This window comes from Salvelinus namaycush, chromosome 3 (genome assembly GCF_016432855.1).
Source record: "Salvelinus namaycush isolate Seneca chromosome 3, SaNama_1.0, whole genome shotgun sequence".
In the NCBI taxonomy this organism is placed as follows: domain Eukaryota; kingdom Metazoa; phylum Chordata; class Actinopteri; order Salmoniformes; family Salmonidae; genus Salvelinus; species Salvelinus namaycush.
In genome coordinates this window covers 80,425,491-80,441,618 of record NC_052309.1, presented here as the reverse complement: position 1 = coordinate 80,441,618, position 16,128 = coordinate 80,425,491, and the positions used below count along the sequence as shown (strand labels likewise).

Genomic DNA, 16,128 nt, shown 5'->3' with positions numbered 1-16,128 from the left:
TCTCACAACTCAATCGCTGGTTGAAAACTGTTTCTGCCCCTCCCAAAAGATAGAATTTGTAGATAATTGGCCCTCTTTCTGGGACTCACCCACAAACAGGACCAAGCCTGACCTGCTGAGGAGTGACGGACTCCATCCTAGCTGGAGGGGTGCTCTCATCTTATTACCAACATAGACAGGGCTCTAACTCCACAATGAAATAGGGTGCAGGCCAGGCAGCAGGCTGTTAGCCAACTGCCAGCTTAGTGGAGTCTGCCACTAGCATAGTCAGTGTAGTCAGCTCAGCCATCCCATTGAGACTGTGTCTGTGCCTCGACCTAGGTTGGGCAAAACTAAACATGGGGTGTTCGCCTTAGCAATCTCATTAGGATAAAGACCTCCTCCATTCCTGCCATTATTGAAAGAGATCGTGATACCTCACATCTCAAAATAGGGTTACTTAATGTTAGATCCCTCACTTCAAAGGCAGTTATAGTCAATGAACTAATCACTGATCACAATCTTGATGTGATTGGCCTGACTGAAACATGGCTTAAGCCTGATGAATTTACTGTGTTAAATGAGGCCTCACCTCTGGTTACACTAGTGACCTATTCCCCCGTGCATCCCGCAAAGGCGGAGGTGTTGCTAACATTTACGATAGCAAATTTCAATTTACAAAAAAGAAAATGACGTTTTCGTCTTTGCTTCTAGTCATGAAATCTATGCAGCCTACTTAATCAATTTTTAGCTACTGTTTACAGGCCTCCTGGGCCATATACAGCGTTCCTCTCTGAGTTCCCTGAATTCCTATCGGACCTTGTAGTCATAGCAGATAATATTCTAATTTTTGGTGATTTTAATATTCATATGGAAAGTCCACAGACCCACTCCAAAGGCTTTGGAGCCATCATCGACTCAGTGGTTTTGTCCAAATGTCTCTGGACCTACTCACTGCCACAGTCCTACTCTGGACTCTTTTGTCCCATGGAATAAATGTTGTAGATCTTAATGGTTTTCCTCATAATCCTGGACTATCGGACCACCATTTATTACGTTTGAAATCGCAACAAATAATCTGCTCAGACTCCAACCAAGGAGCATCAAAAGTCGTGCTATAAATTCTCAGACAACACAAAAATTCCTTGATGCCCTTCCAGACTCCTTCTGCCTACCCAAGGACGTCAGAGGACAAAAATCAGTTAACACCTAACTGAGGAACTCAATTTAACCTTGCGCAATACCCTAGATGCAGTTGCACCCCTAAAAACGAAAAACATTTGTCATAAGAAACTATGCTCCGGTATACAGAAAATACCCGAGCTCTGAAGAAAGCTTCCAGAAAATTGGAACGAAATGGTGCCACACCAAACTGGAAGTCTTCCGACTAGCTTGGAAAGACAGTACAGTGCAGTATCGAGAGCCCTCACTGCTGCTCGATCATCCTACTTTTCCAACTTAATTGAGGAAAATAAGAACAATCCAAAATTTCTTTTTGATACTGTTGAAAGCTACTAAAAGAAGCATCTCCCAAGAGAGGATGGCTTTCACTTCAGCAGTAATAAATTCATGAACTTCTTTGAGGAAAAGATCATGATCATTAGAAAGCAAATTCGGACTCCTCTTTAAATCTGCGTATTCCCCAGGGCTTAGCTGTCCTGGATCTGCACAGCTCTGCCAGGGCCTGGGATCGGGAGAGGACACTTAAGTGTTTTATACTATATCTCTTGAACAATGATGAAAATAATCATGGCCTCTAAACCTTCAAGCTGCATACTGGATCCTATTCCTACTAAACTACTGAAAGAGCTGCTTCCTGTGCTTGGCCCTCCTATGTTGAACATAATAAACGGCTCTCTATCCACCGGATGTGTACCAAACTCACAAAAGTGGCAGTAATAAAGCCTCTCTTGAAAAAGCCAAACCTTGACCCGGAAAATATAAAAAACTATCGGCCTATATCGAATCTTCCATTCCTCTCAAAAATTGTAGAAAAAGCTGTTGCGCAGCAACTCACTGCCTTCCTGAGACAAACAATGTATACGAAATGCTTCAGTCTGGTTTTAGACCCCATCATAGCACTGAGACTGCACCTGTGAAGGTGGTAAATTACCTTTTAATGGCCGTCAGACCGAGGCTCTGCATCTGTCCTCGTGATACTAGACCTTAGTCTAGGGCCAGTTGGTTATATCTGGAGTACTTCTCCTGTCTTATCCAGTGTCCTGTGTGAATTTAAGTATGCTTCCTCTAATTCTCTCCTTCTCTCTCTTCTTTCTCTCTCCGGAGGACCTGAGCCCTAGGACCATACGTCAGGACTACTGGGATGATGACTCCTTGCTGTCCCTAGTCCACCTGGCCTTGCTGCTGTTCCAGTTTCAACGTTCTGCCTGCAGTTATGGAACCCCTACCTGTCCCAGACCTGCTGTTTTCAACTCTAATGATCGGTATGAAAAGCCAACTGACATTTATTCCTGATTATTATTTGACATGCTTGTCATTTATGAACATTTTGAACATCTTGGCTCTCTCTATTCTCTCCTCTCTCTCTTTCTTCTCTCTCGGAGGAAACTGAGCCCTAGGACCATACGTCAGGACTACCGGGCATGATGACTCCTTGCTGTCCCCAGTCCACCTGGCCTTGCTGCTGTCCCAGTTTCAACTGTTCTGCCTGCGGTTATGGAACCCCTACCTGTCCCAGACCTTGCTGTTTTCAACTCTTAATTATCGGCTATGAAAAGCCCACTGACATATTCCTGATTATTATTTGACCATGCTTGTATTTATGAACATTTTGAACATCTTGGCCATGTTCTGTTATAATCTCCACCCAGCACAGCCAGAAGAGGACTGGCCACCCCTCATAGCCTGGTTCCTCTCTAGGTTTCTTCCTAGGTTTTGGCCTTTCTAGGGAGTTTTTCCTAGCCACCGTGCTTCTACACCTGCATTGCTTGCTGTTTGGGTTTTAGGCTGGGTTCTGTACAGCACTTCGAGATATTAGCTGATGTACGAAGGGCTATATAAAATAAACTTGATTGATGATTGATTGATTGAACATGGCACGACACGTAAAGAAAATCACCACTGCCAGTAACACCCCTGCCAGTAAGGATTACAGCTTTCTCTCCCGTTGAGACTTGCTGTCTTTGAAGTACCCTCCTCATCCCTGGTGCTTTATGTTCATTTTCTAACACATGTTTCTGTTCGAGTGCTTCCCTAAAGCCTTTTCCTGAGGAAACTGTAGCTTCTTCTCAGAGAGATCATGGCCTTTGAACCTACCTGCCAAGGTTGTAATATCTCTGTCAGTTTGACCAAATCCTGGATTTACCGTAAGGGCTCTGATTTAACAGTGTAAACCATTGACTGTCTGCTTTTATGTATATAGTATCTTGTAAAGACTGACAATCATATAGCTAGCCAGCCTGCATTCAAGATACTGTTCGAGTGCTGAGATTATGATGAACATATAACTAAGACATTACTCATCTGTGATATGATGTGATATGATGTAACATAAAATAATATGACAAGTCCCATAGGCTAGCTCTGGTCAGGGCTACATGTGGACTATCTTCTCTGTCTGTTATTGGAGGCTAGCTCTGCGTCCAGGATACATGGGGACTATCTGCCCCGTCAGTCTGTTGGAGACTAGCTCTGGTCCAGTGCTACATGTGGACTGTTCCCTTTCAGTCTGTTGGAGGCTAGCTCTGGTCCAGAGCTACATGTGGACTTTCTTCCCTGTTGGTCTATTGGAGGCTAGCTCTGGTCCAGAGCTACATGTGGACTTTCTTCCCTGTTCGTCTATGGAGGCTAGCTCTGGTCCAGAGCTACATGTGGACTTTCTTCCCTATTCGTCTATTGGAGGCTAGCTTGGTCCAGAGCTACATGTGGACTATCTTCCCTGTTTGTCTATTGGAGCGTAGCTCTATTCCAGGGTTACATGTGGACTATCTTCCCCGTTTGTCTATTGTAGCTAGCTCTATTCCAGGGTTACATGTGGACTATCTTCCGTGTTGGTCTGTTGGAGCCTTGGAGGCTAGCTCCCAATCCTACTGTCAGGCATTCCTACATTTCCTAGAGATGGAAAATAATCCCTTAGGTCGAGGAAGAAAAAGGATTTGCAACACGGCTACAGCAGGCTACAGGTCGTGAGCATGTAACTGCAATTTATGCACTGTTCAATCTTCAGGAATATCCTATTACATGATGCAGGATGCATCCTGACGTTTGGTAGGACAGTGGGTCGGGCATAGAGATCTTATTAAATTCCTACTGTATATGTCATTCTAGGGGTCGGGTCCTCTGTCTGACCTCCTCCAAGTCTTAATACCATCCTAAGAGCTGTAGACCTGGGCTGTAGACCTGGGCTGTAGACCTGGGCTGTGACCTGGCATACCATCCACTGAACAAAGTATTGGCAATGAGATTTGTGTCCCAAAAGAAACCCTTTCCCTTTATATGGTACTACTTTTGGCAGAGCCCTAGGGGCTGGGTCAATTGTACACTATATAGAGAAAAGATTGCTATTTGGGATGCACAAAACACTGTGTGTTCATTGGTCTACTCTGTGTTTTCTGAAGGTACAGTGATTCTACAGTTCATCAGATCATGGTGGGGTTTCTGACTCACACTCCAACAATAGGACTGCTGGGTAATGGAGTACAGTACCTTGTCTCCTGATGGTGTAAACATTGTTCTTAATGTTAAGAATGAAATGAATTTTGCAAGAGGATTGGTACAGTAACAGAACAGGAGCCCCCTCCGCCCCTCCCCTTCCCCCCACCGCACAGTTCACAAGGATTATATCGGTCTGCTATCGAAACTTGGCAAGAGATTCCCTCCCCCAGTTTTTTGTTGTTGCATTTGCTGGCAATCCCTCTTTATGCCGGGCAGCAACTGTTGTTGGACTTTAAACGGCAGATGAAGCAAGGATGAACAGAGCAGGGAAAGAGAGCACGATGGAGGAAGCGAGGTCAAAGGGTGAGGTCCATAGAAGAGTGGAGGAAGGTAAAGAAGGAAGGAGAGAGGGAATAGAAGAGGTTAGACTAGACTGGTCTACGTGCATTTTGGTGAGTGTTTTCTCTCTTCTTCCTTATGTAGAAATGCCATCTGCTCATGGCTGATGAATTATATCATGTGCGATTGTCCAGCGGAGGCGGTTGTTTGTAAATGTGCCACTCAGGTTCCTGACGCTGAATTCACACACCGCCATGTTGCTCTCCAGATGGTGTTTATCTCTGATGGAGGGGGATCATCATCCCTCTCTACACTCTGTTGGAGCTGTGCGATGGTCACTGCATTGAATACTGGAACAGACAGACTAGGCAGACTGAGTAGTTATAGTTTGAATATTATTAAATGTATCAACCTGATCAGATTTACATTGCTTACATAATATGGTGCTTTTATTTGGATTGCACGTCCACCTATTGTTTTGACTATGTTTGAACCTGTCTAGTCTGATATCTGATGTTAGGATGGATGTTCCTTCTCTGGCAGAAGTGGGGGTTTAGTTTAGGTTGTGATGTGGGGGTGACTTCAATGATTCTCTGGTTGACTTGAATAGAATTGTGCCACCATCACTCACATGTCAGATTATCGTTGATCATTCCCATGGACATGACTCTAGATGATTGTCAGAGTGCTTTGTTACTCCCTACTCTCCGTCTCTCTCCCAATTGTTTTCCATCCACCTTTCTCCACCTCCATATCCTGTATTATTCAGGTCGGTGATGTACATTCCTTCTCAATGTAATGACATTTATCAGACCGTAACCTGACTGGTCTGTCGATCTATGTTACTCATCTTAGGCAACAGCACCCAACGGTTTTCGGTCTTTCTTGGTATGGTGATGGTGTTAAACTGGTCTGAAAACAACTCCTCGCCTCTTCCCCCTCTGTCTTTGCAGATCTCAAGGAACCAGTGTAAGACAACAATATGGTGTACGTTCCCCAAGCCAATAGAAAAGGCTAAGGGGAGCCACTGTAATGCTTACACAGAGGAAGAGGCATGGGGCTGTTTTCTGACGCAGTATGTGTGCTCTCACAGTACACCTCCCTCTCTCACTGTCTCCCTCTCTCACAGACAGGATGACGAATCAGGCCAGTCCACCAGTCTAACAAGGCCCATATGATGAGGCACTCGCACCCATTGTTGGCGGCTGGAGTGTTGGACTTGTTGGAACCCAAACTTCCACATAGTTTCTTGGGAACTACTGTGGCTTCCTCATCCGAAACTCACTGCTCGTCCTCACTATACTGGGTAGGTGCCTACCTCGCTTCATGTGGTCAACTGTAGGAAATCCATTATTTCATCGCTCAGTGGTTATAAGTGTTACGCTGCATTTCAGCTCTCTGTATTACCTGCACTAGCGCACTATTCTATATATAAATTTTATTAAAAGTTTTTATTAGCCCATACCCCTCTTCGACGACAAATAAACAAACTTCTCTCCTATTTCTTTTACAGCTTTCACACACACATTTTACACACATGGCACTTCTCTCTAGTTTCTTCACCGTAGTTACATATCAAGAATATAGTTAGTACATACAGGCATTCGAAAGTATAAGACCCCTCTCAATTTCTTCCACATTTTTTAAGTTAGAGCCCCTTATTCTAAAATTGATAAAATAAAATAAAATTCTCATCAATATACACATAAAACCCACATAATGACAAAGCAAAAACACATTTTTAGGACATTTTTGCAAATGTAGGAAACCCAAAAAAATAGAAATATCACATTTACATAAGTATTCAGATACTTTACTCAGTACTTTGTTGAGGCACCTTTGAGCGATTACAGCTTGAGTCTTCTTGGGTATGACGCTAAGCTTTGCACACCTGTTATTTGGGGAGTTTCTCCATTCTTCTCTGCAGATCCTCTCAAGTTCTGTCAGGTTGGATGGTAGCGTCGCCTGCACAGCAATTTTCAGGTTCCCTAGAGATGTTCATCGGGTTCAAGTCCGGGCTCTGGCTGGGGCCACTCAAGGACATTCAGAAACGTGTCCAAAGCCACTAGTGTGTTGTGCTTGGCTGTGTGCTTAGGGTGTTGTCCTGTTGGAGGTTAGCCTCGCTCCAGTCTGAGGTCCTGAGCGCTCTGGAACGTTTTCATCAAGATATTCTGTACTTTGCTCCGTTCATCTTTCCCTCATTCCTGACTAGTCTCCCAGTCCCTGCCGCTGAAAAACATCCCACAGCATTATGCTGCCACCACCATGCTTCACTGTAGGGATGGTGCCAGGTTTCCTACAGACGGACGCTTGGCATTCAGGCCAAGGGATCGAATCTTGTGTTTAATGAGAACAGAGATCGTTTTCTTATGGTCTGAGAGTCCTTTAGGTGCCTTTTGGCAAACTCCAAGCAGTCTGTCATGTGCTTTTACTGAGGAGTGGCTTCCGTCTGGCCAGTCTACCATAAGGCCTGATTGGTGGAGTGCTGCAGAGATGGTTGTCCTTCTGGAAGGTTCTCCATCTCCACAGAGGACTTGGAGCTTGTCAGAGTGACCATCGGGTTCTTGGTCACCTCCCTGACCAAGGCCTTCTCCCCCGATTGCTCAGTTTTGGCCAGACGGACATTTTCTAGGAAGAGTCTTAGTGGTTTTCAAACTTCTTCATTTAATGATGGATGGTGGCCACTGTGGTCTTGGGGACCTTCAATGCTGCAGAAATGTTTGGTAACCTTCCCAGATTGTGCCTCGACACAGTCCTGTCTCGGAGCTCTACGGAAAATTCCTTCAACCTCATGGCTTGGTTTTTGCTCTGACATCACTGGTCAACCTGAATTACACAGTTGGGACTCCAATCTAGTTGTAGAAACATTCAAGGATGTCAATGGAAACAGGATGGACCTGAGCCCAATTTCGAGTTTCATAGCAAAGGTCTGAATACTTGTAGTTATGTTTCGCTTTGTCATTATGGGGTATTGGTGTAGATTAATGAGGATTTTTATTTTATCCATTTTAAAAAAGGCTGTAACGCAACAAAGTGTGGAAAAGGTAAGAGGGTCTGAATACTTTCCGAATGCACTGTACACATCACAAACTTGTAAATCCCCCGGAATGGAAATGAAATCCAATGAGTCAGAGCTGTGATTATAAACCCTCTCGAATGCTCTTCTGAGCGTTTTCATGGAATCTCTTCTCTCTGCGCTCTCACGGAAGCTGCAGGGTGACAGAGGCAACCATTGTGTAACTGTTGTGCTTACTCCTCTCCTCTGTGAACTGTAACAGGTGTAATAGCGGGGTCGCGTTTGGGATGCTGCCTGCGTATGTTTCTGTTAACAGACCCCAACACCCTGATGCTGGTGTCCTTTCCTGGAGACATCCTCATGAGGATGCTGAAGATGCTCATCTTGCCCCTCATCATCTCCAGCCTCATCACAGGTACACTGTTGTAACACACACACACACACACACACACACACACACACACACACACACACACACACACACACACACACCAGCACACACACACACACAACACACACACACACACACACACACACACACACACACATCTTATACAGCTAACCTTGTGGGGACACACAATTCCATCACATTCAAAATCCAATTCCCTAACCCCTAACCCTAAACTAACCCAACCCTAACCCTAACCCGTACTCTTAGACCCTTATACCCTAACCATAACCCTAACCTTAACCTAACCTAACCTAAACCCTAACCCTAACCCTAACCCTAACCTTAACCCAAAACCTTAACCTTAAACCTTAGCCTACTTCTAATTCTAACCCTAAAACTAACCCCTAGCCCCAAACCCTTAATGTAGTTCTAACCGAGCACTAATTCTAACCTTAACCCTAAACCCCCTAGTAAATAGCATTTGACCTCGTGCAGAACTAACACCTGAATGTCCCCAGGTGGTCAAATTTGTTTTGTTTACTATCCTGTTGGATTCTGTTCCACAAGATAGTTAAACACGTACACACAACCCCCCCCCCCCCCCCCCCCCCCCCCCCCCCCCCCCCCCCCCCCCCCCCCCCCCCCCCCCCCCCCCCCCCCCCCCCCCCCCCCCCCCCCCCCCCCCCCCCCCCCCCCCCCCCCCCCCCCCCCCCCCCCCACACACACACGCTCACGTGATAAAGACAAAATGCATACACAATCTCATACACAGAGCTCAATGTAAATGCATATAAACTCCCATGTCCTGTTAGTTAATAGGGTAGACAGGGGTGGGGATTTAGCGGTGGGCTAGCCATCACACAGCTGTTTAGTCTCTTAAACCCACATCACTGATTGGTCAGGGGCAGGGAGGGTCACTGATTGGATGAGCGCATGCGTGGGTCTCTGCATGGTGGAGTTCAATTAATACCCCAGTCATTGGTTAATACTTTTTAGGCGACAGGTGGCCTAGTGGTTTGAGCGTTGGGCCAGTAACGAATCCCTGAGCTAACAAGGTAAAAATCTGTCATTCTGCCCCTGAACAAGGCAGTTCCCCGGTAGGCTGTCATTGTAAATAAGAATTTGTTCTTACAGTTTTTTCCAACTGCTTACACACGTTTTCAAAACTGTCTCCTTTTTTCAAAACTCAACACACAATTCCCAAAACTGCACACACAAAATGCAAAATGCCTCACATCTCCTTCAAAATGTAACACTGCATTCAAAATGCCATAAACACATGTCAGAATGAAGCATTTGCATCAAATGGCAAACACTGCTTTCATAATAGTACATTTTTGGATATACCATGTAAACACTGTTGTTCTAAATCTAAAGCTCTTTGGTCTTTCATAGGCTTATATCTACATTTCAATACAATGTTCTACAGGGTAAGTAATCTGCTGAGAGGGGTAACAAGTACACTGTAAACACCAATGCAATGTAGAAACAGAAAATATTTATTAGGCCAAACATTACTGTTGTATATAGTAGCATACAACAAAACCATAAACATATGTAAACCACAAGTATATTCTTTAGAATACAGTAAAGAACAATTGTGTGTGTGTGGTCCTGGGGGGGCAGTCCAGGAATTGGTGGGGGGGGCAGTCACCAGTGCTAAGCTACGCTTCATCTCTTCTCCGGCCTGGGTCTGGCCACAATACTTCGTCCACATCACAAGATACGTTTTCTCTTGCCAAACATCGAGGGAAGTATCTCCTAGCATGGCGTATCCAACCTTGGACAGAGGCAACCTCTATGTCCCCACATGTGTCCTCCATTGCCTGGAGAAGCGGCATGCGGGCATAGGGTTGGCGATCATACACTTTCCAGCGCCATGCTGAGAAGAATTCCTCTATTTAGAAAAGGTGAATATGGGGGTAGGTACAAAAATACAAATTGTGGATGGGTGGCAAACCAGTTTTGGACCAGAACAGCCCGGTGAAAACTAACATTGTCCCATAAAACCACAAATCTAGCAGGCTCCTGATCTGGATCAGGGACAAGCATTGTGTAAATTGCATCCAGAAAAGTGAGCATATGGCCGGTGTGGCATTGTGATGGAGGACCCCGTTTTGAGTGATGGCAGCACACATAGTTATATTACCCCCACGCTGTCCAGGGACGTTGGTAATTGCCCTCTGTCCTATTACATTTATTCCGCGGCGCCTGGTTTTGGTGAGGTTGAAGCCAACCTCATCCAAATAAATAAATTCATGGCGAATTACATGGGCATCCAGCTCCAATACTCTCTGTAACAGACAAAAGGATATACAGAAGAGTAAATATGGTATGTCTGAAGTACTGGAAGTAGTGTTGCATACATACCTCTACAAAGTCAAGTCGCATATTCTTGACTCTGTCAGAGTTTCTCTCAAATGGCACCTTGTAAAGTTGTTTCATCGTCACTCGGTGCCGTTGGAGGATGCGTTGTATGGTCGACAGGCTTACAGCATTGATGTTGTTAAATATGGTGTCATTATTCAAGATATGCTCTCTTATCTCTCAAATCCTAATTGCATTGTTGGCCAAAACCATATTTATAATTGCAGTCTCTTGTACATCTGTAAACAAGCGTCCTCGTCCTCCATGATGTCTTTGCCTTTCCACTCTGTACAGAATTCAAACACAGTATGTGTTCAGCATAGGAACTGTAAACAATGTACAAAAAAATGTAGTACAGCATGATAACCAACCTCATTCATTCAATGCAGTGCAGTAAATGGATGGCTTAGAGTTACAAATGTTTATGCAATACTATGCAGTCATACGTATTTTACAGTACATTACTGTAATGCTAAAATAGTCATTAGATAGTTGCATACCTGTTCTCATTTCTGAAGGTTCGAATTATTGACGCCACTGTAAATCGACTCAAATTGGGCTGGACTCTCAGTCCAGCTTCTCTCATGGTCAAACCGTGGTTGATCACATGATCAACAAGTGTTGCCCTAATCTCATCAGAGATGGCTCTCCTTCCTTCTCTTCTTTGCCCTCGTCCTCTTCTTCCTCTTCCTCTCCCTCCTACTCCTCTTGCTCTCTGTCCATTGTTGGCATCCATTGTTCAAAACAGGTAATCTGACCTTTGACCTATTTATAGGCCTATACTACAGTAAAGCAGTGATTGGTTAGTGATCAGTTAAGCTATTAGTGTTTGCACATGTGAGGAGTGTGTGTGTGACCTGGTGAATAAGTGTAGCATTTTGATTGGTTGTGTTTGGAAAAGGAAAGCAAGTCACTTCCTGTTAGATTTTTGTGTTTTAGGTAGAGAATTGTGTGTAGTGTTTTGAAAAAAGTGTTTTATGCAATTGACAACTGAGTCAAAGGCTGAGAAATAGCTTATGGTTTTGGATATTTGGTGTGTAGTTTTGCACTTTGAGTGAGAGGTTTCAAAAATCGTGTGACATGAAAAGATTTTGTATGTAAGCAGTTGGAAAAAACTGTAACTGTTATGGGTATGCTTGTGATCGACAAGGACTAGGGAGTTTTTTATGATAAAAATAAATGGAATGGAGCTAAGCACAGGCAAAATCCTACAGGAAAACCTAGTTCAGTCTGCTTTCCACCAGACACTGGGAGATGAATTCACCTTTCAGCAGGACAATAAAACACAAGGACAAATCTACACTGGAGTTGCTTACCAAGAAGACAGTGAATGTTTCTGAGTGGCCGAGTTACAGTTTTGACTTAAATCTACTTGAAAATCTATGGCAAGACCGGAAAATGGTTGTCTAGCAATGATCAACAACCAATTTGACAGAGCTTAAAGAATTTTTAAATAATAATGGGCAAATGTGGCACAATCTAGAGACTTACCCAAAAAGACTCACAGCTTTAATCGCTGCCAAGGTTGCATCTAGAAAGTCCTGACCCAGGCGTGTGAATACTTATGTAAATTAGATATTTCTGTATTTAATTTTAAATATTTTTGATAAAATTTCAGAACATTGTTTTCTCTTTGTCACTATGGGGGATTGTGTGTAGATTTCTGAAGACACTGTAGATACTGATCGTCATAGTGACAGTCACAGTGATAGATACTGATCATCATAGTGACAGTGATAGATGCTGATCGTCACAGTGACCGTGACACTGATAGATACTGATCATCATAGTGACAGTGATAGATGCTGATCGTCACAGTGACCGTGACACTGATAGATACTGATCATCATAGTCACAGTAATAGATACTGATCATCATAGTGACAGTGACAGTGATAGATACTGATCATCATAGTGACAGTGATAGATACTGATCATCATAGTGACAGTGACAGTGATAGATGCTGATTGTCATAGTGACAGTGATAGATGCTGATCGTCATAGTGACAGTGACAGTGATAGATGCTGATCATCATAGTGACAGTGACAGTGATAGATGCTGATCATCATAGTGACAGTGATAGATGCTGATCGTCATAGTGACAGTGGCAGTGATAGATGCTGATCATCATAGTGACAATGACAGTGATAGATGCTGATCATCATAGTGACAGTGACAGTGATAGATGCTGATCGTCATAGTGACAGTGATAGATACTGATCATCATAGTGACAGTGACAGTGATAGATGCTGATCATCATAGTGACAGTGACAGTGATAGATTCTGATCGTCATAGTGACAGTGATAGATACTGATCGTCATAGTGAAAGTGATAGTCATATTGATAGTGATCGTGATGCTGATAGTGATACTGATAGTGATTGTGAGAGAGATCAGAACATAGGTAGTTTGTTTTCAGATCCAATGTTAATATGTGCATTGATAGCGCAGCGATATTGGATTACATACTATGGTGATGTAAGTCTCTCCTCCTAACCAAAGAGAGAGCGATTAGCTGTCCTGACTTGACTGGCATGACCATTCAGGGGATGTGAGTATCTCTGGAATCTGGATGCATGGAACTAGTTTCACTCTGGTCTTCTTGCTGATCCAGGAGAGCTCTCCATGTTGTTGTGTCTATACCGTCTATAGTGTTTTATAATGGACACAGACGTGTTGCTGTGCGTTTTGTTGCTGTGCGTTTTGTTGCCAACCTTACTTTGCTAGCTGACAACTTTACGTTTTTTTCTTTTTACTTTTTAATTACCGTTTATATTTTTAGTTTTTCCATCACAACTTTTTTCCCTCATTCAACTTTTTCACTCCGGACGCTTTATCTGGACATGGTTCGTCAGTACTTTCAACAGCCGAAGCTAAGTAGTAACATTAACATGATGTCTTTTAATTGCAGTCGCTGTACTCATAATATACAGGAGAACGATCGCCTTACGGCGAGGATAGCTGTGCTACAAGCCCAGCTTCAGACGCAATCGTTAGGCAAGGGTAATTTCAGTGTAGGAAAGGAAGAAACAGCGTCTGTGCCACCAGTAAGTACAGATACTAACGTTAGTATAAATCCCCCCGCACAGTCCCTGCAGCCGGACAACTTTCTCATGGCTTCTGGAGGGAAATGCTGTAGGAATGCTCAACTGGTGTCGCTCATTCAGCCGACAGAAACTTTCAACCGGTTTTCCCCATTAAGTAGGGGTCTGAGACGCCGAAGGCTCCCACCATTAGCTCTGACAAATTGAAAACCCTAGTCATTGGCGACTCCATTACCCGCAGTATTAGACTTAAAACGAATCACCCAGCGATCATACACTGTTTACCAGGGGGCAGGGCTACCGACGTTAAGGCTAATCTGAAGATGGTGCTGGCTACAGCTAAAACTGGCGAGTGTAGAGAGTATAGAGATATTGTTATCCACGTCGGCACCAACGATGTTAGGATGAAACAGTCAGAGGTCACCAAGCACAACATAGCTTCAGCGTGTAAATCAGCTAGAAAGATGTGTCGGCATCGAGTAATTGTCTCTGGCCCCCTCCCAGTTAGGGGGAGTGACGAGCTCTACAGCAGAGTCTCACAACTCAATCGCTGGTTGAAAACTGTTTTCTGCCCCTCCCAAAAGATAGAATTTGTAGATAATTGGCCCTCTTTCTGGGACTCACCCACAAACAGGACCAAGCCTGACCTGCTGAGGAGTGACGGACTCCATCCTAGCTGGAGGGGTGCTCTCATCTTATCTACCAACATAGACAGGGCTCTAACTCCACAATGAAATAGGGTGCAGGCCAGGCAGCAGGCTGTTAGCCAACCTGCCAGCTTAGTGGAGTCTGCCACTAGCATAGTCAGTGTAGTCAGCTCAGCCATCCCCATTGAGACTGTGTCTGTGCCTCGACCTAGGTTGGGCAAAACTAAACATGGCGGTGTTCGCCTTAGCAATCTCATTAGGATAAAGACCTCCTCCATTCCTGCCATTATTGAAAGAGATCGTGATACCTCACATCTCAAAATAGGGTTACTTAATGTTAGATCCCTCACTTCAAAGGCAGTTATAGTCAATGAACTAATCACTGATCACAATCTTGATGTGATTGGCCTGACTGAAACATGGCTTAAGCCTGATGAATTTACTGTGTTAAATGAGGCCTCACCTCCTGGTTACACTAGTGACCATATCCCCCGTGCATCCCGCAAAGGCGGAGGTGTTGCTAACATTTACGATAGCAAATTTCAATTTACAAAAAAGAAAATGACGTTTTCGTCTTTTGAGCTTCTAGTCATGAAATCTATGCAGCCTACTTAATCACTTTTTATAGCTACTGTTTACAGGCCTCCTGGGCCATATACAGCGTTCCTCTCTGAGTTCCCTGAATTCCTATCGGACCTTGTAGTCATAGCAGATAATATTCTAATTTTTGGTGATTTTAATATTCATATGGAAAAGTCCACAGACCCACTCCAAAAGGCTTTCGGAGCCATCATCGACTCAGTGGGTTTTGTCCAACATGTCTCTGGACCTACTCACTGCCACAGTCATACTCTGGACCTAGTTTTGTCCCATGGAATAAATGTTGTAGATCTTAATGTTTTTCCTCATAATCCTGGACTATCGGACCACCATTTTATTACGTTTGAAATCGCAACAAATAATCTGCTCAGACTCCAACCAAGGAGCATCAAAAGTCGTGCTATAAATTCTCAGACAACACAAAAATTCCTTGATGCCCTTCCAGACTCCTTCTGCCTACCCAAGGACGTCAGAGGACAAAAATCAGTTAACCACCTAACTGAGGAACTCAATTTAACCTTGCGCAATACCCTAGATGCAGTTGCACCCCTAAAAACGAAAAACATTTGTCATAAGAAACTAGCTCCCTGGTATACAGAAAATACCCGAGCTCTGAAGAAAGCTTCCAGAAAATTGGAACGGAAATGGTGCCACACCAAACTGGAAGTCTTCCGACTAGCTTGGAAAGACAGTACCGTGCAGTATCGAAGAGCCCTCACTGCTGCTCGATCATCCTACTTTTCCAACTTAATTGAGGAAAATAAGAACAATCCAAAATTTCTTTTTGATACTGTTGCAAAGCTAACTAAAAAGCAGCATTCCCCAAGAGAGGATGGCTTTCACTTCAGCAGTAATAAATTCATGAACTTCTTTGAGGAAAAGATCATGATCATTAGAAAGCAAATTACGGACTCCTCTTTAAATCTGCGTATTCCTCCAGGGCTTAGCTGTCCTGGATCTGCACAGCTCTGCCAGGGCCTGGGATCGGGAGAGACACTTAAGTGTTTTAGTACTATATCTCTTGACACAATGATGAAAATAATCATGGCCTCTAAACCTTCAAGCTGCATACTGGATCCTATTCCTACTAAACTACTGAAAGAGCTGCTTCCTGTGCTTGGCCCTCCTA

At 44.0% G+C, this 16,128-nt stretch overlaps 1 pseudogene; it reads left to right on the top strand.

The window, feature by feature from the left end:
* LOC120044063 overlaps nucleotides 1–8,377 on the top strand; it is a 53,186-nt pseudogene extending 44,809 nt beyond the window's left edge.
* The last annotated feature ends 7,751 nt before the right edge of the window (nucleotides 8,378–16,128 follow it).